The following is a 25695-nucleotide window of genomic DNA, read 5'->3' on the forward strand; positions in this document are numbered from 1 at the left end:
TTAAACTGGAAGAAATTTATAATAATTTTTCTCTCCTACCTATATTGTGGACTTTTAAATATAAATATCTTATAGAGCATAAGAAATCATTAAAATTAACTTGTGTCTCATAGAATTCTTTTTCACCATCATTCTGGTTATCTAAGAGATTGAGGGAGTATAATATAAATATCCAAGAAGATAAGTCATGTATATCCCAACTCTAGATTCTTCTGTCTATACCCATTCAATAACCTATGCCTTCATTCTATGGCGGCTGCTGGTTCTAATTTATACACTGGCAATTCTCAAAATTACTTGTATAACTTGAACTTTTCCTTCTAGTTCTAGAAATTTTAACCCAACTTAACATTTCTACTTGGTTAATTCACAGGCATTTCAAACATAATATGTTCAAAATGGAACTCTTCTACCCTCCTCAAATCTTATATTCCAAATTTTCAACATTTTGGGAAATTGATGCACATGTATCCATATATCCATTCCACAAGCCAGAAACTGGCCATCATTCTTGGTTCCCTACTCTGCCTTACCTTTAAACCCAGTGCCCTCAACCAGCCTCTTCTTTGTACCTACAAACTATGTCAATAATCAATCCAGCATCCTCTACCTTCACTGCCAATATGGTAGTCCATGTCTCCTTACAAAATTTGACCACTGCTTCTAAACACTGTGTCCTCAGCTTGTCATGACACAGTAACCAGATAATCTTTAAAAAGAAAAATTGCAACAATACCATACCTACTAATTTTTTCAGTTGTTTATTTGTACATGTCATGTTCTATATTAAATAAATATTATGCATCATTCAATATTTTTTAGAGCTTTATTAAGATATAAATGAAATACATCTGTAATATCAGCAGCCCAAGGAGGCTGAGGCAGGAGGATTGTAAGTTCAAAGCCAACCTCAGCAACTTAGACCCTAAGCAACTTAGTCTCAAAATAGAAAATTAAAAGGACTAGGGATTTGGTTCAGTGGTTAAGTGCCACTGAGTTTACTCCTAGTGCCAAAAAAAAAAAATTTTTAAGATATAAATGATATATAATATACTACATGTTAAAGCAAACTATTTGATGAGTTTGGACACGTGTATATACCCACAAAGTCATCACCACAATCAAGATAACAAATACAGCCATCAATTCTACAAAATTAGTTTGGATGTGTTAATGCCTCATTTTTCCCTTCCCCACCCACGTCTATAGACTATCATTGATATTATCAATATCACTGAAAGTAGTGGGCATTTTCCAAAAATTTAGTGGATACCTCTACTTGCCTAAATAATCGACAAAGAGTACAAATTAATTTCTCCATTTTCACTGTTCAAAAAAGAAAAACACAGAAAGAAAAAGTGAGAGTGAACAAGTATAGCAGAAATCATTAGGAAAATGTGAAGATGATTGTCCAGTTTGCAGAGTGACGTATAAATGTTGTAGGGCGCAGTGGCAAATGCCTATAATCCCAGTGGTTCTTGGGCCTGAGACAGGAAGATCAGCTTTAGCAATTTAGCAAAGGCTTAAGCAGCTCAGGAGAACCTGTATCGAAATAAAATACTAAAAAGGACTGGGAATATGACTCAGTGGTTGAAAGCTCCTGGGTTCAATCCCCAGTATCAAAAATAAATAAATAGATAAATATCCTGAAACACTACAATGCCTCAATGGACTCGTAACTCTCTCAATCTGAATAAATATTTATATTAATAATAAACTTTCAGGTTTTTACTTACAATTTTAACAAGTCTTTTCCTCAGATGAATTTTAAAATCTAAATTCTCCCCCGTTTAAAAATGTTCTCATAGTTTGAAAGATTCTTTCTAGAGAGCCTGTGATGTTATTCAAAGCAACTCAGTGGGTTTTATGTATGTTTACCAAAAAAATTAAATCTTAACAGAAGTTGACAATGCAAATAATGTTTCTTTTTGTAAGGATTTTTCATAGACTTTTCCAACACAAATTTTTATTTAATAATATTGATAGCTCTATATGTTATTTATTTCACATTATATATAATTTTAATTATGAAGTATACTAAATATTTTAAGCTATCATTCTTTCCAGAATAATCATAACATTTTGCTTCCTGTTGTTTTAAAAGAAATATTTTAAACTGATCTTTACAACGAGTGTGAAGAAAAATGCCAAAATACAACAAATTTCACTTCTTGTTAGAATGTGACATTTTCCACTAGTTAAGTAATATAAACATGCATCACATAATGAGCAGTATTTCAGTAGCATCATTTTCACTTTAATTGTTGTCACATTTCTTCTTTGTTTAGGGAGACGTCTGGTGAACACCCGTGGGATCTAAGGAACAAGTAAGATTTAAAACATGCCGGGGTTTTTGCCTGACTTTCAAATTTTCTTTATTTTATTACTAAGCAGTATTTCTTTACTACTGTAGATTGTGGCTTCTTTTAAAAACTGTTATCCATTTTATCATGGAGCTTGAGGAATAAAAGTGAACTTTTGATAATTTTAGATTATTTGCAGTCTAGATGGATTTTCCATATATGGTAGGCAGACATAAAGACATTATGTATGGAGTGAAATTTCAATTTCCAAGGCAATGGTTATGTTCTTGGCAAGAGTGGGTATGGATCTATAAAAGGAATTTGTGCAAGGTAATTTTTGCTTTACAAGATGTACAATGCTATAATTATCCTATTCTGGCCTGTGAGTGAAATAGGTCAGTGGGTGTTTGTTTCCCATCTCAGCATCATATATAGAAACTTTATTATCGCTACAGAGTCTGGAATAAGATGGGTTGAGATGATGAGAGGAGAGCCTTCCACTAATGAAGTACAAAGAGATAGTTTGGTCATCAAAAGACCAGCAGAGAACTAAAAGAGAAATAATAAGTAGGAACAAAAAAGGGTTATCTCCATAGGAATAAAGGAAGTGAACAGCTAACAAATATAATAAGTGAATAGATAGTATATATATGTCACTCTCAACATTTGGGAGGAAGGAAATAGAGGTAGAATTCTTAAAGATAGCAGAGGTTAGAAACTAAAAAATAAAGTAGAGACAGGATATGCAATAGGTTTCACTTGAGGAAAAAAGAAAAGAGTAGTAAAAGAGGGAGAAAGTTCCATTTTAATTTTTGGTATTTAGCTTATTTGACAATTTAGTTCATTGAAACTAGACTATGAACATTTTAAAAATGGAAGCATTGAATATTTTTATCTATTTCATTGAAAAAGAAAAAATTCTAGTCATCATGCAATTATTTGATGTTTCTGAGAATCCTGCTTTATACTCAATTTAAGCTATGTTTAAAAGAAGAAAATGTTTCCTGATTTATTCCAAGTTTTCTTACTAGTGTTCTAAATTTTCTGTACTCATGCAATCACTTGATGTCTAAAAAAAGTTAAAATCATGCATTTAGGGAGGTGAAATAAGTCATTAAAATGTAGTTCTAATTCACAGAAAGTGTATGTTAAACAATTCAAATTTACTGTCAGAACCATTTAAATCACTCCCACATTCAGGGACACAAAGGCCTAGAATTACCCAGTAGTTTTCCTGTAATTGCTATTTGCTGGCAAAGGAAAGGTTAACGGTAGTGTGGATCTTGATTATAATATATAGATTTACCAAGAAAACTGTAGAACTGAGTTTTTCTACTCCAAAAGATAAACCACAAAGATTCATCAAGGTAACCTCCCTTTTCCTTGGCATAAAGATTACAGGTAAGTAGGAAGTTCTATGCAGCTGCGAACTTGAGGAAGTGTAGTTCTAGGTTCATGCTTGTTGCTGCGGCTCATTGGTTTATGATGATTGTAATGTGATAATCACTTAATGGCAAGACAGAAGTACTCATTAATAATTGAAGTGTGTTTGGGAACATTTCCTGCTTCTGATCCACAATTTATAAAGCCATTACTCCTACTAGTTTTTCATAAACATTAGTTTTCAAACCCAAAGAGCAGAGTTCAATAGGTGCAGAGGAAAAACTTCCATTGACTATGAATCCAAAATACTGGGTGAAATCCCATCACAACCATTAAAAGTCACTTAATCTCCCTAGAAAATATTTCCATATTTAAAATAAGGACAATACTACCAACTCACAAGAGTGCTATGGCATTTGAACAAGTTGTCAATCTGAAAGTATTTGGTCAACTTTGCTGATTCTGGCTTCTTACAGGCTCCTGTCCAAAGTCCCAAGAGCCACACAAATGACTTTGTAAGAATTGCTGCAGGTGTTTGTACTTGTGATTCAACTTTACCATTTTAAAAGTTATTTTGAGGGTAGATTAACCTATCATTTAAAAGCTTTAGTCATCACCCTCGTGGCTCTATATCTGGCGTACAGGAAAATGTCTTTAAGTCTCATAGAAATCTCTACCTGCTGCTCATATCCTACATTTCTCTAATGAAATAAACCTGGGGCCCTTTCCCCCATTTTACTAGTACTAGTCTAGGTGGTTTTACATACATTGTCTCATATAACTCACAGATGGATCATGTAAAGAATATCTGATTATCCCCATTTTCCAGATGATTCTCAGAAACACAGTAACATGACTGAAGAGACACACACACACACAAAAAAAAAAAAAAAAAAAAAGAAGAAGAAGAAGAAGAAGAAAGAAAAGAAGCTGGTATTGGAACCCAGAACTTTCTCCATATCACATGTTCATTACAAATGTACCTTCCTATCTTCCTTAAATAAATGTAATATTTTCAATGCAAATACCTGGGACAGAATAATCACGGTGATTTTACCCACACTGGGTAGAGAAAATGTTTAGTGAAGAGACAAATATTTAAGGGAGAACAAGAGGTATTGCTACTTTCCAAGAGAATGAGGTCTGTTGAGAGGATGCAGTGAGATGTCTCAAGTTGTGCCTTGGACAAGCTTTATGGGAAGGCATTGGTAAGCAATTCAAGGAAAATCCTACAACTCTTTCCTCCTTGGTCTGATAGCAGGATACTTCAAGTCCTGCCCCAAGTATCTTTAAGACCACCCATCTCTGCCTGTCTACAGTAGTTTACCATGGGAGAAGCCCTAGGTTCTGCATTCCTTCTCTTTATTAGCATTCTTTTTCAGAAACAAAAAACAAGGATTTTTTTTTTCCTAAGTGACCTGTACTTTTCTGTTGATGGTGTCAAATCTGTGTTTCATCTGAATTGGCCTGAGTACACTTAAGACAGATGTTATTATCACTCTAAATTTTAAATAAATCAAGAAAGGATAATTATCATATGCAAATGTTCATTTTAGGGTCTAGGGCTATGGCTCAGTGGTAGAGCACTTACTTTGCAGTGCAGGGCACTGGGTTTGATTGTCAGCACCACATAAAAATAAATAAAGATATTGTATCCATCTACAAATAAAAAATATTAAAAAAAAACAAATGAAAAAAAATGTTCTTTTGAGCAGTCCCTTGAGACTCCAGTCTCTTCAATCTTAAAAAAGAAAAAAAAAGAAACTACTAGAAGAAAGTTAAAATAGATTTTACATGTTTAATTTTAAAAAGAATTACTTCTGATTAATTTCATGAAAGTAATGTTTTATCCTTTTTTTTTCCACAAGCTGATTTTAAATTGTTAGAATGTCGAATAAAAATCAATGAATAGAAATCAACAAAGGATCCTCTTTCTACTCCTTTATATACATGTACTCATATGTACACAGATTAACATACATGTTTACCTAGAATGTAAAAAGAACTTTTCCTCTATTGAAAAATTCCTTTTTATATTTCTAATAATAAATAATGATAGAAGATGATTGTGGAAAATGGTTGCAATGACTGAATCTCGAAAAATGTTATTATGTCTCTAAACTTTAAATAATCTACGCCAATTTAAATGCTACATTTTGAGCAGTCATCTTACTTCAGAAGCTAGAGGCTGAATGTGTTTAGAAACATACTTTCCTAGTGTTAATATAACAACACAGGTTTCCCCTTCCTCAGATTGTCTCCAGTGTAAACATAGTGATTGATAAAGATGGTGGTAAAGTTAACTTGGTTGTTGTCCATCTGTGTTGTTATTGCCATAGATAAACACACTTACTTCCTCTTTGGATTATTCCCAGAAAGAATTTATAGACAAATCTGATACTTTCTTGTGGATTGATTGGAATCTCATTCTAGATAATCACATATATTTTTATAAAACTGCATTTAATGTGTAGAGAAGTTCAGAGGGGTAAAAATGGGCTATTAGATGGCCTTTTTCAGGGCACAACTAAAGAAGGATTTGTTATTGAGAAACATTTGGAGTCTTATACAAGAGAAGGAATATAAATTGTACAACATGGACACATTTCCATCTAGACTGTGAGAACTAAGAGTTATCTTGGGATCATGGAGGAGTTTTATTTAAAAATATCAACTTTGCTCATGAAACTCAAGTAATAAATGCTTCCAGAAAGAAATGAAGTGATAGCAATGGCCCAAACAGTTGTTTATTTGGTATTGCTACCTCTTTATTTCCAAAGAGAGTTACTGTTCCTCTATGAGTTTTACATAGTTTATGGTTTACCTGCTATAGAAAAACATTCATTATCTGTACCAGTTACTGCTTATGAGGATGAATGGCATTGAGAGGGGAGAAGTGTATCTGCCAAGCGCCTGAGGGAGGGGGGCATTCAGGATGCCATCTATTAGTCATGCCATTTAAACTGCAAGGTCCACCCAACAGAGTTTATTTTACCTCAGAATCCCAGCTTGCATGACACTTTCCAGGAAGTCATTTTGTAAAGGAAAGAAATGGCTTAAGTAGTAGCACTACAATGATAGAACCAATGTGGACAATGAACCCATCCCCATGGCTGTTGCACCAAGTGTTCCCTGACTTTTGATATCAGTTTGGGTGCCTGGATCTGGGCAGAGTTGCTCCTGTCTGCAATTTCCGTATGGTTGGTGACCATGCAGGAATACTAAAACCTGGCTCTTATGTACTTTCTTAAAGCCACATATTTCTGGAAAAGAATGGGTTATCAAAAGGGCCATTTCAGGATAGTGAATTAACTGGCCTCCAAGGTTACTTACAGTGCAGCAGGGAAAGAAAAGGGACGCTGATTTGTTCTGCCCTTTGGAGCAGAAAAAATACAATGTTCATTTAACATCCACTAAAATGTTACCAAAGATAGTAAAGAATAAGGATTCTTCCGCATTTGAAGACTGCTAGTAGACCTGACTTGTGAGTGATCACTTCTTTGCTTTCATCAATGATCAATGACAGGACCAAACAATGTTAGCACAGCACTATGAGGTACTCCCATGGCACACCTATTTTCCCTGTTTCCAGTATTAATTCTGTACCAGTCACCCCTAATATTAACTATTACTGCAAATGCTCTTATAATACATTGGGGTTTAGTCACTGTTTTATTACTTTGATACAAATTCCTAAAGTCTCAGATGTTGGGAGATAATAGCATAAGAACTAGCAAGAATTGTTGCCCAACTTTTTAAAAAGATTAGTATCTGTATTATCTGCATCCCTCTAACTCCCTTTCTTTCTGCCTTTGTTAGTAAAATCTGGTATGTTTATGTTTCATTTCATAAGTTTGGACACAAAATTCTGCAAAAAAAAAAACCCATCTACCTAAGAAAGTACCAACTGTACGATACAGACTTCTAGTGTTCTGGGTTAATGGGCAGTGAATACCCAAGGGAGTCAGATTTTCTTTTAGCATTGCTGGGTTTTGTGAAGTTTATCTCTACTGATGGTACAGAATTTAATGACAAAAGATGCATGTTCTCACATGACAGGGAATGGCAATTCCTTATCCTGGAAGGTAGAATGGCAAAAACATATACATATGACATCAAATGTAATGCACCGTGATAAAAACTTCAGTACAATTCTATACATCTTTAAATCTGTTGTGTTCTCATATCCACTTAATGAAAACTAGTTATTAGACATTGTAAATAGTTTTTCATGTCTGCATGTGAAAGGGAACAAATCTTCTATTTAATTTTTTAGCCACTTGTATTAGAAATTGTCCATCAATAACTTCCTTAGGTGCATGCATTTATCTCTTCTGTAATTTTTTTAAATACTGGGGATAATGCATCCCTCATGTATTCGGTCAATGGTTACTAACTATGTCTGTGTTTGGTGAATGTGTCAATTTTCTGTGCTTTGTACCAAATTAGCACAAACTTAGCAGCTTGATGAAATGCATATTTATTATCTCATGGTTTCCACAGATAGATATGGGGATAGCTTAATCAGGTCCTCTCCAATCAATGTGTCAACCAGGTTTTAGATCTCAACTGGAGGCTTGACTGGTGACAGATGTATTTCCTATTCACTCAGGTTGCTAGCAGAATTCTCTCACTTCTGACTGTAAGAATGGGGAATAGGGTGGCTTCTTGCTGGTCATTGGCTAGAGACTTCTCTCAGATCCAGGGGCTGCTTGAAGTTCCCTGACTATTTTCTTCTTTATAGCACTCTGACAACATGGCACCGTAATTCTCTAAAACCAGCAAGGGAAAGGGAGAGACTCTACCACCAACAGCAAGACTCCCTGGGACAGGATTTGCAATATGGACACCAAGAAGAAGAGACCATGAGAATCACCTTAAAGTCTCTCTGTCACAAGTATCATCATAAGAACCAGTGCCAGGGGCAGCCCTGAAATCCCAACTTTGAACTAGAATTTAAAATCATACTAGAGAAGACAAAAAAAAAATCCTAGTTTGATCTTACAAATTAGAATAGAAAATGCCTGTTAAAATGTCTGTAGGGTGTACAGTTATCACTATGCTAGATTTACCAAAGTGCCACGTCCATAGTATTTCCCATGGTAAGGGGCTGAATCTTCAGGGGACGGGAATGTATTCTTGGCTTTTCTGGCAGTGAATAGCACGCAAACCTCTTTTCTTGCTGAGTGCATTCTGAGTCTCAGGATTTTGAATAACACAGTTTGCTCTTATGTATGCCTCATGATGTCTACTATTGTTTGGTCTTTAACAACTGCAGAGGCAATTATATGCCATGTAATTATATACTGTAGTTATTATGTGTTTTACCATCTATTTATCCATAGGTCTGTTTTCTCAAATAACCACTTAATGCTATAATATTTAAATCAAAATCTCCAGGATTACTAGTCTTCCAGGATGTGAAAATGATAGGTGAATTATAAGCTATTCCCCAAGGAATAGTGTATTGGGATTTGTGAGACTATGAGACTATGTAACATAGGGGAAGCCACATCTGATAATCCATGGAAAAACTCACCACCTTTGTATCTTCCTAGGCTTATACTAAAACAGATACTATTTTTGATTTCCCCTGCAGACCATAATTGCCACTTTCTACTGGAGAGAAGCAATCTCTAAGGTAACCAGGATGCACACTCCATTGCAATTTATAACTAAGGCAATCTAAATTATCAGCATATTACACATGAACCCAAAGGCAAAGGACATTTTTCCATAGCAAATAAACAATATAAATCATTGAAATTTCAAAATAATTGTATTTATTTATGTTAACTTTTGTTGTGACATCCTTTGTTTCTGTTATATAATAAGAACATCTCTATCAGCCCATGCATTAGTCAACTTTCCATTACTATAACAACTACCTGACATAATCAACTTAAAAGAGGAAAGGTTTATTTTGAAGGTTCTGGTACTTGGTCAGTGACCCTGTTGCTTTTGATCCTGTTGGCAAGGCAGCATATCATGGCAGGAGTACATGGTGGAGGAAGCTACTCATCACATGGCCATCAGGAAGCAAAAGAGAGAGAGGTAAGGTGTCAGGATCTAAATATCCTCTTCAAGGACACAACCCCATATGGCCAGAAGAATTCCAACTAGGCCCCAAATCATAAAGATTTCAGCATGTCCCAATAGCACCACAGTCTAGGGACCAAGTCCTCAACATGTGCATCTTCAGGTAGTACTTCTCCAAATCATAACAGTCCACCACTAGCACTTTTCACTTGACACAATGGTCATGTGGCAATGCAGTACATGTGCATCTGTCAGGATTCTGGCAGAAAACTGATGACTACTCACAGAAGGTTGGACAAGGTTTAAAGAGAGTGAAGCTACTTCCACACCTTGCCTTGATGAGATATGAGGTTATCGGAAATCAGAAAGAGCTGTACTGTTTAAGAGGGTCACCCAACTAGAACCAGACTTCAAGTAAAGAAAAGCAACATATGAGAATATGTGCCTGGCAGGTAAATAATCAGAGATGTAAATACCACAACTTCTGTTTTCTTTGACCCTCTAATATTCTGCTGGAACCTCCCATTGCTTGAACCAAAAAGAAGTCAAAAGGCAAGAGATCCTTGTTGATGCAGTCCATAAATGTCAAACTCACTGGGCGCAGAGAGGAGAAAGAAAGGTGAGAAGCCTTAGGATATCCTATAGCAGGTCAATGTGCATTAGCAAGTCACGGGGTATTATGGATAATTTTGCCCCATTTTTATTAAAATTCTAACTTTTGTCCATAGTTGAAATTCTATTAGTTACTTCTTCCTTTTATGCCTGGGGAATACCAGTAAAAGTTATGTTGAATCTATATTACTTTCTAACACTGCTTTAGGAACTACATCAATCATCTACTTCATTTATTCAGATTTTGGCCTCTTTTCAGGAATCATGGGATTTTTAGGAAGTATTGCTGAAATCTTTAATATTCTTTCAATCATTCACTGGTTAAAAGAAACTAAGAATTCCCATTTTTATGTAGGGTAACCAAGTTCAAGACATTTCTTTAACTCTAAATCTTCTTTAAAGAAAGCTTCAAAAGCTATATAAGGAATGAAATTTACCCAAGACCCTGCATACAGGCCCAAAGTCAACACAAAATTCTCAGAACTCCTTCAAAATCTGGAAATAATTTCTAAAGTTCACCACAAATTTTAGCTTATCTCATAGTATTTTGTATCTTCCCTTATACTCTTTATGTAGCCATAGCATTAAAAAACAAAAAACGAAACAGAAAACTTATTCCAGGATCTCAGCTAGAAAGCTTAAGTTTAGACAATGTGGACAGGTGTGTTGATTCACTCCCTCCACTCTGAAAACCTAGAAAGGCTGACTCCTTGGAATTACCATGCACATGAAAATAAAACAAAGATCTGAGACGGAAAACAGGAGAACTATTTGGAAGTCTCTAGAATATGCTTATATCACCAAATCCCCTTTCATATTCACATCTAGCTCTGAGATCACATCTCCCTCATGCTCTTAAGAAATGAGGGGTATAAAACTTCAGAGAAATTAAACTAAAACCAATGGATATCAAAAGAAATGTATGCCAAGATGAAGTATTGGTCAGATATCATGAAAAAAGGAACTCGAGTATTTGTCCTAGACATGAACCTCCTATACCCAGAGTACCAAAATAAGGAATGATACTGGAGTTTTCTTCTTTGGAGAAAACTAGTGGAGCTTGAGAAAATACCATATAATGACATATAGACATTGTTTATGCAATCATCCTATCATAAACCCTGAGCCAACAAGCATATTGACAGAATGTCACAAAAGAACTTCTTTTGTCACCACTTAAATAGTCAAGGATGACCAGATATGAGGAGCAGCTGCAACATAAAAGAATAAAACAAAAAAGATACAAACCAAGGAGCAGAACTGGAAAATATTAGATTCATGAAAATAGAAGAGTATATTACAAAAAGAATAAAACATTCATAGAAAAATTTAAAGACCTTCAATATTTGGAATATTGTAGCACATAAGCAAAATACAAAAGGAGAAATGAAAGATACGGTTGATAAAACCTCTTAGAAAATTGAGCCAAAAAAAAAAGTTAGTCAATAGAAAATTATTTAATTTATTTTACTTTAATCTATTTATTTCTTTTGAAATAAATTGAACCCAGGGATACTCTACCACTGAGCTACAGTTCAATCCTTTTTATATTTTTTAATTTTTTTATTTTAATTTTAATTTATTTTATTTTTGCTCCTGGGTATTGCATCCTAGAGTACTTTACCACTAAACTACATCCCTAACCCTTTTTAAATTCTTTACTTTGAGACAAGTTCCCACTTAATTGCTGAGGCTGGCCTCAAACTTGCAGTCCTGCTGCCTCAGCTGCCCAAGTAGCAAGGATTACAGGCATGCACCACCACGCTCAGCAAGAAAAAAAATTTAAAATGAGAGAATCAATCCAAGACATGCAACATCTAATTAAAATGACTTCCAGAAAGCAATCTCATAGAAAGTGTAAGTACAAAGAAAATTTTACTAGAACAAAAGGACATGATTCTCCAGAGTGGAAGGATCCAATGACAATTTAACATATTGGTTTCTTTGAAAGACCTACTATGAGACAAGCTAAAGGGAAATTACAGAATCACCAAGCTAAGAAAATCTAAGCCCCAGGGGTGTAGGCAGCTGGGAGGGTGGCAATGATCACAGGTACTACTCCACCAAGGGAAAAAAAAAACAAAGAATGACATTGTGGTTCTCAAAATATCATTGAATATTCACATGCTAGAAGACAAGAATCTGTGGAAATTCTAGAGAAGAAAAGATTTCCAACTTAAAGTATCATATACATTGAAGCTATCAATAAAATGAAAATATAATAAAGGCAATTTCAGATAGGAAAATTATTTTAAAACACACCCCTTCTAATCTTTCGTATGAAATAACTGGAAGATATGCTTAATCTATACTTGGGAGTAAACCACACAAAACAGAACAAAGACCCAAGAAACAGAAGACCAAACATAGGAAAAAGGTAAAGGGAATTTCAACAACAACAAAATAATAATAACTTTACATGGGTATCCAAAGCAAAAGTTTCAGATTGATATAGGAGGAATGAAGGTCTCTGAGCAGGTACTGGAATTGATGGGAAGTCGTGGCTGTTCTGAACGGTTTAGAAAGAAGCATCGATAGACCTGTGTTTACGAATATATCTTCAAACTGAAGGTACATTTGTATAATACATTGTTTTCTTCTTTAATTTTATTATTTTCAGAGGTGTCGGTGGCTAATGAAGACTTTTCCCTTGTTATGAATAGAAAAATCATTAAATGTTACAAATAGTTTCATAGGGCATGGTATACACCCCTGCTGTGCCAGCACCTTGGGAGGTTGAGGCAGAAAAATTGTAAATTCGAGGCCAGCCTCAGCAACTTGGCAAAACCCTACCTCAAAATTCAAAAAACAAATAAATAAATAAATAAATAAATAAATAAAAAGGGCTAGGTATATAGTACAGTGGTTGCACTGGGTTGAATCCCCAGTACCAGAGAAATAATAACGAAAAAAGTTTCCTCTACCCAAGCTTGCTATCACTTGTGTAGGGGAAGGCAAAACCATTAGATTTTTCTATCTTTATTTAGCTGTACTAACTATACCACTTATCAATATTTAAAAAAATCACTTCTCTCCTTTTTTCTTATAAGTATTACTTCATTAAATAGGATTTTTTTCCCATTTTAATAAAAGAAAAGATATTTTAGAAAAAGTCTGTAGGTCATTTTGAATTCCATGAATTATACTCCTTAATTCCTTACCATGTTGATAGTATGAACTTTTTTTTTTAAAATTGTCAGGGAAATGCATTTATAATATCAGTAACGCTCCCTAAAATTAATAGTTACACCAGCAGGCAGATGTTTACATAATATCTTTTCCCAATTTCAGAGTAAAACCAACAGGTAGATTATGTAAATAAATATGGTAATTGCAGCCCGATGGGAATTGCAAATTTAGAGTTCAATCTTCATTTTAACAAGAAGTCACTTACAAAGATGGAAATCTGGGGATCAATGACTCTTCAGAATAATGTTAGCCTTTAAAATCGAATTCATAAATACCAAGGGAGGGAATAGTCCTTGCCTTGTTTATTCCCCAACATAAATAGACTTCTTCTTTTAAACTATATATCGTGCTCATTCTTGAGAAGAAAACCAGCACTCTCAAGAGAGGAGGAGGGAAATACCAGTTCATAAATGATGTACCATTGTATTTGTTCTAATAAGCTTTCTAATATAGTAGAGCCTAGAATGATGGAGTCAGACTTTAATGTTGAAAATCATATTACATCGTCAATTGGATATACCTCTAATCTTCCTTTTGACAGCTAAATGCATGTGCTTCAGACACAAAAGTGAAAGAATTCTTCTATGAATCAATTGCACTATTGCTTCATTCTAAATGAGGCAGCAGCCAACTTATGGTTCATTGATGCATTTCATTCTATGAAGATTAAAAGTTATTTAATTTATGATGAGAAAAATAAGAAGTCCAGCCTATTCAGACAGAAGCTCCAGAAGCTCTCCAATAAAGAAATTTCCAGAGTTCTGTATTTTTCAAATAATCATTGGATATATGGCTTTATTTCTCTTTAGTACATTTAGTGATTAAGTAAACTGGTATAAAATAGGAGCCCAGTCACTGAACAATGAGAGGTATGAATTTGTCTTCCAGACATATCCAAATTATGATAAGAAATCTTGATTTGCTTCTTTGAAAAGAAAAAGGATCTCTCATTTAAGAAAGTCATAGTTATAGCCAGTGAAGCTTGCTAAAATGTATTAGAGAATAATAAAGTGAACTTTATTAAAAGGCCCCCTTGGGAGCAATCCCATCATCCTCTACAGCTGAGAGCAGCAGAAATTGTTGCCTGGCCCTTTTAGTCTTCTTATACTTAGCTTTTCAGAGAATGTCTTTTTACAAAAAGGATTGGCTAAGTGTAATTGCAGTCACCTTTTTAAATGATTTGTGACCATCAGGTGGTTCCTGCAGGATACTGGTGGATTTTATACTTCTTTGTTTTGTTCATCAATTATTTCACACTGATATTCCCCTCTCACTTGTGAGAATTATAAACTAATTATTGTCCATAATTGTTACTATTTATAAAGTACCTACTATGCACCACGCACCCTGGTACTTTCACTTACACGTGCTATTTTTTGTTCAAGGTAGTCACTATTTCTATTCCCATTTTATGGGGAGGAAGTTGGAACTCAGACTACATTTTCTCTTTCTCCTGCATCATTGAAAATGTCCAGCAATGAACTGAGCAGATAGAAAGTGGTCAATACATGTTGTGACTGTATTGTAAGAAGACTGTGATTGTGCTTATTATTATGTCCTCTAGTTAATTGAACTTCCATTTCAACCAATGAAAATAAACTGGAGCCATAACAAAACTATTTAGATCTTTCCTCCCTGAAGATCCACTAAAATGTATGCACTGGAGGGTATAAAGAGAGCATGGCTAATGAAGGAATAGATGATTCCAGAAAATGATGCTATGGTCTGTAATGAGTTTAACACCTGGCAGATAATGTAAATGGCACTGAAAATTAGCTCATTTTTGGCTTCCCTGTGTACTGCGCAATGGAACAAAACTTACATTGAAAATAGCCTGGTTTTTGTGTTTTTATTTTGTTCTATTTTATTTTGTTTTTTCCTATACACACATGTTTCAAATCTGAGCTATGGCTCATTGCTGTGCACTTCCTAGTTCCTCTCTTCTTGCTCCACCAAAAGAGATGAGTTTTATGGATTCCTAGGGAGGTTTGGTTTTCAATCCTACCTCTTGCACATGGGCAATTTTGTCCTCCATCCTTAATTTGCAGTGTGGTTATATCATCCAAACATAAATTTATTTTATTCCTGGCACTTTTTCACCTTTTGAAAATGGGAATGATCCATATGGCTAAAGAATGTCAGAAAGGGAAACATTTGGAAAGAATTACATGGATGCAGTCATTCCGGATCTTGATCATCTAGGCCAAGGAGAGCCAAGTAAGAAAACAGGCACCCAGTATTATGTGCCAAAAGTTTAGAATTCCTTAATAGATAGGTGATTTAGAATTGTCATCATTGTAGAGCTCCAAAGAGACTTGCGTTGAGAAAGTTGAAATGTAGAAGAATAAGAGTATGAGGTTTTACTTTATATGATCATTTGTTTAATACTTTTCAAGTAAAGTGTGAGATACTTCAAAGCTTTCTGCGTCATAGCTATATTCTTAACCTTTAAAAGGATTACGATAATGTGAATGCCTTCTAAATTATGAATTACACTAACAAACATGATATTTTCTATCGAAATACGTATTTTTGAACTGGGCATGGTGATACACACTACTCTGGAGGCTAAGGGATGAGGATTCTCAATTCAAGGCCAGCCAGTGCAACTTAGTGAGACCCAGTCACAAAATAAAAAGAATCAGAAATGTAGTGGTAGAGCATCCTTGAGTTCAACCCACAGTACTACAAATAATACTGATATTTTGGAGAGTTATGGGTGACAAACACTGTTCATCTTAATTATTTTAAACAACAAACTTGTGGGGTGTAGGAGATCAAAGTCAATGAGAATTCACAAAGATTTATCTAAAGGACCAATATATGCTCATGCATACTCAATATTGGTCTTTGCAACATAGCAAATGATTTGTGGAGGGATGACACCTAGATCAGGGGATAGGTCTATTTAGGAATGCAGTGACCACAGGAACAGTAAGTGGATGACGTCTTTGAAAGGCAACAAAATCACCCAAAAGCTGATGCATACTCATGTCCCTGCCTATTATGATGTGATCAGACATGTACATGATGTGATTTTTCTGATTTTACTAATAGAGATAAATCTTTAATAACCTTGGTAAGAAGAGAGGAGCCTTTTGCCAGATATTTTTAGGTCCATTCAAAAATACATAATGGGTATTAAGGAGATTCTATCTGGAGCAGAATCTTCAATTAACTAACTTTGTAGCCAATGTGATATCAAAGCCCAGCTCAGCCTGTCATTCATAATTTATGTACTCTCCATTAATAAAAATACTCCAAACTACAGTTGAGTAGAAAACTGTTTAAATAGCATTAAAATGAGGATTTTCAAAATGAATATGTACATTCAGCTGTCAATCACCATCATAGGATCACTCATATTTTAGCAAACCTTCCTTAAAGTGTATACTTCCAAAATCATAGTCAAAGTATTTATTAAAGAACAGTAGATATTTCTGTCTCTTACTACACCTTGGTAATTTAGCTTCTAGAATACAAATAGGTGCATTTTAACAGTAGAGGCCAGCAGAGGGAGGCTTCTGGTTACAAAAGGACAGACCCAGATGCAAGAGACAGACTGCCTAGAGTTTTCAGAGAGTCAAAGTTTTAGATTCAGCTGGTCCTGTCTTAGTTGCTCATAGAGCAATGGAGGAACTACAGTGACTTACTGGAGTGAATCAGTCACTTTAAGATAATGTAGTTCAAAGTACTGGGACAAAGTCCAGTAGAATATGATGTAAAATAAATATTTCAATTATAGTTCATGGTCCCGCAGTCCATAGTTACCTAATGTATTCTGAAAAGCACAATGATCCAGTGGTATGTTGATAAACAATATTTACAGGGATAAAAATCATATAATGATTTTTGCTTTCTTTTGTTTTGTTTTAAATATGTCCACTATAACTGATTTCCTGCCAGAGTTCTACTCACAAAATTCTTGAATATTTAATAGGCTCTTGCAATCTGGGAAGAACAGAGTCTAACATGCCACTGAAAGTAATATGAAAAATCTAAGAAGGCACAGTATGTTGGTCCACCTATAATCTTTTTCTACTAGGGAAGCTGAGGCAGGAATATGTCAAGTTCAAGGTCAATTTCAGCAAATTAGCAGAACCCTCAACAACTTAGCAAGACCCTGTCTCAAAATAAAAAATAAAAAGGAATGGGCATAGAGCTCAGTGTTAGAGTGCTTTTGGGTTTAATCCCCATACCAAAAAAAATTTTAATTAAAATCTAAAAAGAAAGCCAGACATGGTGGGACACACCTGTAATCCTAGCATCTTTGGAGGCCGAGGCAGGAGAATCACAAGTTGGAGGCCAACCTGGGCAACTTAGCAAGACCCTGGCTCAAAATAAAAAATAAAAATGGCTATGGATGTAGCTCAGAGGTGGAGTGCCCCTGGGCCACTCCCCAGTATTGGTGGAGGAAGAGGCAATATCTAAGGAGGGAGGTACACAAGAAGCCTCACAGACACATAGTGCATAACAGAGACCCTCCCTTGATGGGGTAGAAGGATCAGGGCTCTAATCTCTTGGAAAGAACCCACTGAGTAAAAGCAACTGCCTCAAGTCCTACAGGGAATAAGATCTGGGTAAAAGTGGGCAGAATCCCAGCAAGCAGATTATGTCCAAAGAGTAAATCGTTGACATTAGAAAAGAAGTCTAGTTTTATATAAAACATCAAGTAATATAAATTAGACATCATAAAGGATCTTAGTATTGGTGTGGAAAATTGGCCTAACCCTGAGCTATAAATTCTCTGTCTCTATAGGCATATAATTAATTACAAAAGGACCAGGCATAATTTTCAAAGATGGCAAAATACATTTATATAATAGAATAATTAATTTTATTTTTTCCACTATTATCAATATAGACTTCCTTTGAATTTTTATTCTGCAAATCAGTCTTTGATATGGGCTGACTATTGGCTTGATCATTACTTGGCTTTCATTTAATTATTTTCAATATATTAATTTTTACATAGTGTACTAGTGCCTCATAAATATTAAAATTCATGAATGTCATTTTTCTGAAAAATCTTGGGTTAAATACTTCTTTATATTGTACATTTTGTATTTCCTTTTACCTTACCATTACCCTGGTCATTTGGAGGAAATAAACATTCTATCTTCTATATAATACATATTATGAAATTTTATGAATCAGGCTTTATTAATCTTGTAAAATAAGGGGGAAAGTTCAGTTACAATGATTATAGTAATTTGATTAGAGTTTCTGACTGTGGTATAGGGGCTTAAACTCCCCCACCCACTACCCCCACACACATATACACAGTGAACTGGTGATTGCAATCAATTATTGCATACCAGGATCCATGTGGGCAGGAACTAGACAGATGCTCATTGGGGGAGAATATTCTAAAAATGATAGAAAGAATAAAAGAAGAAAAAAATATGCCTTGTTCCTATTTTATTCATGATAGCATGAGTTGGAAACTAGTATGGAAAAGTGGATTTTAGAAATCTGAGGGTAAAGAAATTAAAAGAGCAGGTTGGTAAAAGCTGATTTGTAAATCATGCGTTCAGAATTCAAGATGTGCTTTTCCAACAACAGCAATGTGGTTCAAAATGGTAGTCCAAAAACCCTATCCAACTATAAGAGCTGAAAATAAACTGATGGAAGACTTAAGCCCTAAGCTTCTCTAGTTTCTCCTAAAAGCTATGCTTTTTAAACCCTGATCCTGAGTTTTAAGTACTGAATATAAAGAAGACTATGGTCCCATTTATCTCAAGGTGACTGAAATAAGGGAGGTGTTTACCTGATATGAGCTTCCTACTCTGCAAAAAATGCTGTGTTGGAGACCTAAACATGAATGCCACTTCAATAGACCTCGTTCAAGTCACTTAGTCTTTCTCTGTCTCAGTTTCCTGATCTACAAAATAATATGTAACTCACAAATTCACAGACTGCCTGAAAGGCTACAACCTACTGCCGACTTTCCCCCAGGACCAAAGTGGAATTGAAGATTCAAAGATGTAGGGATATTGTCTGTCTTTCTTTTTCCTACAACTCTAGAACCTAGAATAGTACTTTGTATGTAGTTATGTTATGGTGAGATCACAGTAAATCACCTAGTAGATCTTAAAGCAGGAGACAGAACCATCTTTATTCACCAGCTGGCAGGACGAGGGGCAGGCTGCAAGTCTGCACCCTTCAACCCCCTCCAAGGGTTAGAGTACACCTTTTATACCTTAAGTAAAGCATATCAGTACATTAATCATAAGTGGCTGTTGCTATGACGATCACAGAATGGTTACTAACATTTAAACAAATGTTAGGGTACACTGCCCAAGAAAAATGGAACCCAGAAGGAGAACAATATTACATTGTATAAGAATTACCATTTTGTGTTGCCAAATAGGCTATCCTAGGCAACTTTGATGGGTACAGAGGCAGGGTTTCCTCAAGGAAGAAGCATTTCCTAAGTGGCATGGAGTCTTAGGGTAAAAGTCTTAGTCTATTTGGTCCTTACCCATATTAACCTGGCCCATAACAGTTATATGTAATACATTTCTGTGGATTATGTAAAATGCAGGGATGGATGAATCAAAAGTGCTTCATAAATTACAGGTGCCTTTTAGATGAATTCTCCCATCTTTCTCCAAAATCTATGGCAGTTTAAGGCAAAAGGTATGCCCTCTTATAGAGAGCAGGATAATCCTTACTGTCCAACAAATGGGTCATTTATTAGCATAGTAATCTTCGCTGCAGCTCTGTGTATGGTATTATTCAGCTTACCTACAATACTGACAATTGCCTTGTGACCTCTCCACAGTGAGTCTTCTCTGGCCAAAATCCACCAAGTTATTTCTCATGGTTTGGTTTCTGTGGCTCTTATTGTTATAGAGAGCATCTTCAGGTTCAGCTTTCTTTACAACACACTCATACTAATTTGTGCAACGTGATATTTCTGCTTAGCAAAGTTTAATTTGGTGGAATGAAGACTGCCGGTACCTTTCATAGTCAGTCCTGCATAATAGCCATCTAAGGAAGAATTCATCAATTATACTGAAATGTTTGTTTTTAAAATGTCAGGTGTCCAGATGGTGCCATGGCAATGGGGGTCATTAAAAATGCTTGGACACACAGAGAGTCTTAATACAGAAATGTTCTCACTAGTGATATAGGTCCATAGCAGAGGCAGACATTTCTTAAAAATGAAATGTTAATCAGTTGACGTTTCATAAAACGAAGCTAAAACAAGCACCTTGAGAGAAACTAAAATCAGACTCTGCTTTTTTTTCCCATTGCTGTCTCTTCTCTATGCTCCTACCTACCCATCTTTATCCAATGATTCTCCCCTATTGTACATTAAAGCAGTTTTGTAGAAGAGATTTTATGTTAATAAAATAGCTATTGCTATTTGGGGATTGCCTAATTAAAGACCTTTATGGAGACTTGGATTGGTAGCAGGACTAGCATTCTGAAAGGACTGGTGTTTTGTATTCTCAAATCTGAAGTGATTCAGGACTTAGCTCCACATGCAGAGCCAATGATGGAATTTAAAACAATCAATGAAGATGTCTACACTTTCAACCTTGCTTGACACATCTCTTGTCCAAGTCATTATTATACCTCCCAAAGCTACACACAGAGCCCTCAGTTATCCATATAAGCAGCATTTGGCCAGAGTACAAATTAGCCACCAGCACTCTGGCATATGAGAACCAATATTCTCATCAGGAAATAAAACCCTTAGAAATATTTACTCTGCTTCTCAGATTTTTTAGCCCTAGTTTACCTAGGCTTTTTGAATATTGTTGATAGGATTTATTTTTCAGTTGGCAATACCTCAGCCCATTTTTTTTCTCCACAAAGCTAAATCTACAAATTTTGTTCATAAAAATAGAAATCTACATTTCTGAAAATTAAGATTATTTTGTTCATATCTTCTTATTTCTTTGGACTCCACTAGAACTAGTTCAAAAGTAGGAATATCAATTACAAAGGACTATCAAAATATTCTCAATCATGTTAGCATACTCAGTAGAGGAAATAAAACTGTTTATCATTTATTATTTTATTCAACTTTTATTATAATAGGGTAAAAAACAATAGTCTAAATTTTTAACTGCAAGTCAGTATGCCAGTGACAGTTTATCTAAATGACAGAATATTATGTAGCCATTAAACATTTTCACAGGTAAAGAAACAAGGAAAGAAGAGGCTCTGGTGCAAGAAACTGAGGAAGCATTCTTTGAGGGTTTTTAAACACAGTTTTGGTCAGGTTTGTTGAAGTTTAAGTTATATACATAAAGTTCACCCTTTCTAAAATTGTGTAGTTCTAATTTTTGACAAACATATGGACACCTGCAATCATCACCAACATTGAGATACAGACTTCCATCAGCCGCACAAGCATTTGTGGTCTGGATATTTGGAGCTCCCAAAATTCTTATGCTGAACTCTCACCCCCAAGGAGGTAGCATAGAGGGGCCTTTAAGAGGTCATTAGGTCATGAGGGCTCTACCTGTCTGCCTAATGAAATGAATTCTCTATTAAATAGGCTTTAGAGAGGCTGTTTGTCCCTCTGCCATGTGAGGGCACAGCTAAAAGGTGTCATTTAGGCATCCAATCTGCTGACACCTTGATCTTAGATCTCCCAGCGTAATTATGAGCAATAAATTTCTGTTGTTTATAAATTACTCAGTCTAAAGAATTTTGTTTTAGCAGCCCAAAGACACTCAGACACCCCTAATTATTCCCTCATTCTTCTTCATAGTCAATGCCTCTCTCCACTTCCATTCCCTAGCAACAAATGCTCTACTATACCTATGGTTTTTCATCTTCCAAAATGTTGTATAAATGTAATCATACATTATGTAACCCTTTGACTTTGGTTTCTTTTACTTAGCAAAATACATTTTTACTTAGCAAAATACATTTGAGGGACAGAGGTGTAACTCAGTGGTAGAACATTTGAGTGGTCATGAGGACTCTATGGCTCTATCCAGGTCATGAGGCCCATCTGTGTTCAGTCTCCAGTATCAAAAAGAAAAGAAAGAAGAAAACATTTGGGATCCAATCATATTGAATATTTTGTGATATACATACTGTGTGATATATTGATATATATATATATAATCACACAACTGTAAATACTTTGTTTTTGTTTTTATTTTTTAACTACTATTTCATGAATAGATGTTACAACACAACACAAATCATTTCTCCATTTACAAGTTTTTAGATAGTTTTCTTTTTGACAATATTATATACCAAACCTGCCATAAGCATTTCAAAGCAGGTTTTTGTAAGAATATGTTTTCTTTTCTCTTGTAGTCACTTTTTCTAGGAGTATTAGGAGTGGCATATCTGGCTTATATATGACGTGTATGTTTAACTTTATAAGAATTTTCTAGGACTGGGGCTGTAGCTCAGTGGCAGAGCGCTTGCCTAGCATGTATAAGGCACTGGGATCAATCCTCAGCACCACAAAAAAATAAATAAGTAAAATAAAGGCATTGTGTCCACTTACAACTAAATATATATATATATATATATATATATATATATATATATATAAACAAAAAAGTATTTTCTAATCTCTTTTCCAAAGTTGCTATATTATTTCAAATTCCTATCAGAAATGTTTGATAGTCCCAGTTAATTTCCCTTTTCTGCCAATTTTTTCTATTTTTTTTTTAATTTCAAATACTGTGGTCAGTGTGTAGTGATATCTGATTGTGATCCTTTATTAGCCAGTATAAAGGTATTGAATCCACACCAATTTAATAAAAGGAAGATATTTTGCCTTTTTCAAAATTTCTCTGCAAATCACAATCGATCAGTTTGCCCCTCAGCTCATGACACTGTACTTTTATTTTTCATAACACTGTAAAATATAAGCTTGTCTGTATTATGCACCCTAAAGAGACTTTCTAGGAACCAGCATATATCACTACAAAATCTGAAACTTCTGTGAACTAGCCCTGCTCTGATCCTCTGGTGAGAGAGCAGAAGCCCCTGGCATCCTCTGTGTCCAAAGAATCTGATTTCAGCTCTCTGTGTGAATGCTTTGAGCACTAAATGATAGGGAAAAGTCTCTTGAATAATGCTTATCCAAGAGGGTGAGCAGATAGTTGTTGAATCCCTAAGATTCTACAAGAGCCCCCATATACTTTCATGTGTTAAAATGTAGAACACTTGGCCCACCATGGACATTTTCAAAGATCCCATAAGGAGAGAGAGTAATGAAAATATTGCCAATATTTTGTTCTTGATACCAATTTGGAGGGAGAAGGAAATGTGATCCCTTTAAGGCATATTTCAGATATCGCATTGCTTCACTTATAAATTTGTCAATGTGCATCTCTAACAAATAAGGACATTGTTTAACACAATGCCATTACCACAATCAATAAAATAAAAATTATTTATCATTATCTAATTCCCAGTACACATTCAAAATTCCCCTGTCTAAAATACTGCATTTGGTTGCTATGTCTCTTATGTCTGTTAAATTTCCTCTCCTTTTTAAAAATTCCAATTATTTATCAAAGAAATCTGTAACTTTTTCTTGGGAATGCCTTAGAGTGGGATAAAAATAGAACAACCAAGTGTATTTTCAGTTGCATATAAAATGCAATGCAGATTCTTTAGTATGATGTTCCACACTTCAACACAGACCAGTGCTATCTTTCCAAATTTATCTCTTCATATTACTCAACATGAGTCCCTTCACTCTTACTTACTCATGGCTTTTGCCTCGTTTCCTTCTGTATCTCAGCACCAAAGACTGCTTTTGTCTTCAACATCTACTCACTACCACGTCTGTCCTGACTCCCACTCTTGACAGAACACTTTCTTGCTCTTAAGCAAATAGGTCACTCCTATTTGCCTCAAATTCCCACATATGGTAGCCCATCTAAAGCTCTCTAGACACCTAATTACTCCATACTCTCAAATTCCCTGTTCTGTTTCTCTCCTTTATTTGAATAATTGTCTTATTGATCTCAGTAACCCAATAGATTAAAAATCATTTGATTAAATAAACCAAATAGAAGAAAACTGTTTTCATCACCATCATCTGCCTGCTGACCACTATGCTAGTTATTATTGAAGGAACTATCTGTAGACATGGCAACAATCCTGAAAGAACTAATTAAATCACATCACAGAATGAGAAACTGATTATGTTACCCCTTCCAAGTGCATTCCTGTTTCTGTTTAGTAAAATTTCAGTGAAGTTGCAAGGTAAAGCAAGTTATTTAAAACAATAGTTAAAGTGGTTGCTTGGTGGAGCCTGAGACAGAGGTGGGGGAGCTATTTCTAGAGTAGAGTTCCTCCACTTCATTGAATACCCTCCGTACTTGGTCCTGTTCAGCAGAAATCCTATATTTACTTGAATGTATTACACAAATCCTACTTTGTAAATAAAACATTTCTAAATCCTTCCATGTTTCTCAATAAGTTCTTTAGCACTTATTGCACATAAGATTTAAAAAATTAAATTTATAAAATAAAATTATTTTGTTCATCTCCTCATGTTTGTATTCTGTCAGTCCTGTTAGTAATAATAAATAAACCTCTTTAGGTTTGAATGAACCTCTTATATACCTCCTTAGGTTCCCTTCATGTGCAACAGACATAATAAGTGAAAGCACCCAGAAACCACTCTGGACCTGGGAACTCACACAAGAGATTTTATTAAGTGGACAGGCAGAGTGTCTGCCTGCAAGGTGAGAGAAAGAGAAAATGAGAGAGAGAGAGAGAGAGAGAGAGAGAGAGAGAAAGAGAGAGAGAGAGAGAATGGAGATAGAGCTACTTTTAAGTATGGAATTTCATGGGCTAATAACTATTGGACCAATGACTGACCAGGAAGTTTGAGGGCTAACAATCTGGATTGTAAAATGGCAGATCGATGTCAATAAGTACTTAAACATTTGATGAATACAGAAAAATTTTATTTTCTGAAAAGTCTGAGAAACTCAGGGCTTGCATGAAATAAAGCAGAGCAATAAGAGTAGTAGAATGTACTAAACAGAACTCAAATATTCTAAGCAATTTGAGATTTTTTTTTCCAACTAAGCAGGAAAAATGAGATTATCGTGGTTAATTTTTCTCCCTGATATTCTCAGGAAAATGACAATTCAGCTAAATCCTCTTTTATTAGTCACTTGATTATTTGGTCAATATTGCTTGGATTACACACACA

The 25695-nt window shown here is 35.0% G+C and overlaps 1 protein-coding gene across 1 annotated transcript in view; it reads left to right on the plus strand.

Moving 5' to 3' along the window:
* Window positions 1-2308: 2308 nt before the first annotated feature.
* The window catches only part of Ptprd (protein tyrosine phosphatase receptor type D), a 629514-nt gene continuing 606127 nt past the window's right edge, over window positions 2309-25695 (plus strand). Inside the window, exon 1 of the mRNA XM_047523757.1 lies at window positions 2309-2327. The gene's annotated coding sequence lies outside the window, so the exon portion shown is untranslated. The remainder of the gene's footprint in view (window positions 2328-25695) is intronic.

Source organism: Sciurus carolinensis, chromosome 14 (assembly GCF_902686445.1).
Source record: "Sciurus carolinensis chromosome 14, mSciCar1.2, whole genome shotgun sequence".
NCBI lineage: Eukaryota > Metazoa > Chordata > Mammalia > Rodentia > Sciuridae > Sciurus > Sciurus carolinensis.